Source organism: Dreissena polymorpha, chromosome 8, assembly GCF_020536995.1.
Source record: "Dreissena polymorpha isolate Duluth1 chromosome 8, UMN_Dpol_1.0, whole genome shotgun sequence".
NCBI classification, from domain to species: domain Eukaryota; kingdom Metazoa; phylum Mollusca; class Bivalvia; order Myida; family Dreissenidae; genus Dreissena; species Dreissena polymorpha.
This window is the reverse complement of record NC_068362.1, coordinates 67746470-67749947: the sequence shown is the minus strand read 5'-3', so window position 1 is coordinate 67749947 and position 3478 is coordinate 67746470.

The window sequence follows — 3478 nt, the reverse complement described above, 5'->3', positions numbered from 1 at the left end:
TGTGTTAACAGCTGTCATTCTTACGTTAATGAACAGCGCTTAACAACAGAATAAGATGTATAATCTTATTGACGTGTGTTTTAAAATGCGTGATCATACATATGAAAAATCTTTGTGTACACATAAACACTAGTACTGTCAAGTTACTTTGTTTTGGCTCCAGCATGCTGTATATTTTGACGGACATGATAGAATTTGCTTTAATCATACAGTGAAAGCAATAATTTTTATTGTTATGTGTTTGCAACTGTTGCTTGAATTGCTGTATTAATTAGTAAGAGTAGGCAATGAAAAATGTCATAGGAATATTTTTTTTGAATTATTGTAAACTTTTTAATTTTAAACAATATTTTTTGTTCTACTGAATCACTTTGGTTGAATGATAAAATGTGTTGGCTTGTTTTGTTCAAATTTTAAAATTATGTAAATGCAATATAGCTGTTTGGCATGGTATACCTGTTTTAACGTTTTAGCTAAGTTGTCCATATGATCTTTTTGTCGTCTTTATTTGTATACGCATTTTCATTAAGTGATAGGCTTTTATGTCGCATGTGAATTTTGTGTCTATATGATGTATTCCTTAAAGGAACTTGTTCTTTGTAGTAAAAAAGCCATTTTCTTTATTTTCGTAATATTTAGCATAAGTCCCAAATAACTGAATGACTGTAGAATCTTGGCGTTAAAACAATAGTAGCAAGATGGGATGTGGGACTGTTTCATGTTTATTAAATTGTGGGCTTGGCTTGCTTTTGTTAAAAATTGGACTTGACACAGATTAAAGACTTTCATCATATCGTGCACAAGTAGGGTCCAGTAAAAGCAAACCAGAATCTCCAACTGTCTACCTACATGTAGACAAAAGAAGCTTACTGTTTGATTTTGTGTTTAGTGATTCAATTAAACATTTTTTCAAAGTTTTAAAAGTCACCATTTATGTATGCCCATTTTATTTGTTTAAGTTGCCAGACCTGTATGCCTTGGTTATATTATACCGTATTCTTTATCAGCACATAATGATCCAACTTTTGCGGTTATTGTTTTACCATCCAAACTTTATACAAAGAAAATATATTGAGTAAGAAACACTATGTTGGCACATGTCTGATTTTAAAATCTGCGCATACTTAAACTTATGACGTATTGATCGTCGATTTTAAATTCATTAGTAACCAATGTTATGTACAATATGACATACAGTGCATGCAATAACTGTTAATATAGAATTGAACGCTCCATACTACATGTTTGACGTATATCGTCAAAGAAGACATATTGGTAAATATTGGCAAGGTATTTATCAATTTTCAAAAATCCCTGCAGCTGGATATGCCATGTACACATTTGTTAGAACATTTATTTGTCATGTACTTGGTTTAAAATACCTGCAAATAATATTGAAAAATTGTTAAAACCTCTTTTGCATACCACTGCACTGCCCGAGGAATGAGCACATATTGATCCTGCGCTCAACTTACACTTATTATACATATCTATGTTAAAATGGCATTCGACATTACAAGTACTCGGGGGACTAATTTTAGCCATTAGTGCCCTCATCTTTACCATTTGTATAGTGCACATGTTAGTTTTTACTGATTGAAATATACGCAAGGTGGTGGGGATTTCAAAATTATTCTTTTAATGTTCTTATCCTTAGATTCGTATTTGAATGTTCTTAAAACGTTTGTGGCATGTTTGATAAACATGATTTCTATTGTTTTATGAACCTGAAGATAGGCAACATTTATTGAATTCACCTTTACATTCCGATGTTGTGCTAATAAACCTATATTTGTGCATGCTTTACAATTATAGAACCATATGTTTTTTTTCGTTTCACCTGTAAATGTTAAACTTGGTTTTATTGTCTTTAAATTAGGATTTTATACCATGTTGATGGTCACTCGGGACAGAACCTGCTCATTTGTTATGCCCCCCTTCGAAGAAGAGGGGGTATATTGTTTTGCACATGTCGGTCCGTATGTCCATCCGTCCACCAGATAGTTTCCGGATGATAACTCAAGAACGCTTAGGCCTAGGATCATGAAACTTCATAGGTACATTGATCATGACTCGCAGATGACCCCTATTGATTTTGAGGTCACTAGGTTAAAGGTCAAGGTCACGGTGACCCGAAATAGTAAAATGGTTTCCGGATGAAAACTCAAGAACGCTTATGCCTAAGATCATGAAACTTCATAGGTACATTGATCAAGACTCGCAGATGACCCCTAATGATTTTCAGGCACTAGGTCAAAGGTCAAGGTCACGGTGACCCGAAATAGTAAAATGGTTTCCGGATGATAACTCAAGAACGCTTATGCCTAGGATCATGAAACTTCATAGGTACATTGATCATGACTCGCAGATGACCCCTATTGATTTTCAGGTCACTAGGTCAAAGGTCAAGGTCATTTGGAAAAAAAAGTTATGAGCTATTGTCATCACTTTGGCGTCGGTGTCTGGTAAAGTTTTGTGTTTAGGTCCACTTTTCTCATAAAGTATCAAAGCTATTGCATTCAAACTTGGTACACTTACTTACTATCATGAGGCGACTGGGCAGGCAAAGTTAGATAACTCTGGCGTGCATTTTGACAGAATTATGTGCCCTTTTTATACTTAGAAAATTGAAAATTTGGTTAAGAAAAAAGTATACTTTTTGCGATTGGGAATATAGCCGAATTTCGGCTATAAAATCGGGCAAAAAAAAAACCTGCCTAGGATCATGAAACTTCATAGGTACATTGATTATGACTGGCAGATGACCCCTATTGATTTTCAGGTCACAAGGTCAAAGGTCAAGGTCACAGTGACTTGAAACGGTAAAATGGTTTCCGGATGATAACTCAAGAATACTTAGGCCTAGGATCATGAAACTTCATAGGTACATTTATCATGACTTGCAGATGACCCCTATTAATTTTCAGGTCACTAGGTCAAAGGTCAAGGTCTCAGTGACAAAAACGTATTCACACAATGGCTGCCACTACAACTGACAGCCCATATGGGGGGCATGCATGTTTTACAAACAGCCCTTGTTAATGTATAACTTTCATCCAATGTTGTCTGTGGTGTTTTTAAGAAATTATATTAGTATGTCATAGATTGTTGTCGAATTATTCAAGGCCGGAAGTTTAGATTCATAAGGGTTTAATCACGAGTGCGTACATTTTTATGAAATATTGATTATGATGGCATACATCAGGCCCGTGAAGATGTTCCTCTGCATTGCTTTCATCCTATTTTGGTGCGTGACTTTCATTGTAGCGTGTGCTCGGAATGTGTTTGCTCCGCCGTTAATTATTGTAGAAGAACAATTTTTAGCTCGACTATTATATATGAAATATTTATAGTGGAGCTATCCTACTCACCCCGGCGTCGGCGTTCCAGTTAGCGTTAGCGTGCAAATGTTAAAGTTTGCGTACCACCCCAAATATTTTCAATGTCCCTTGACATATTGCTTTCATATTTTGCATAC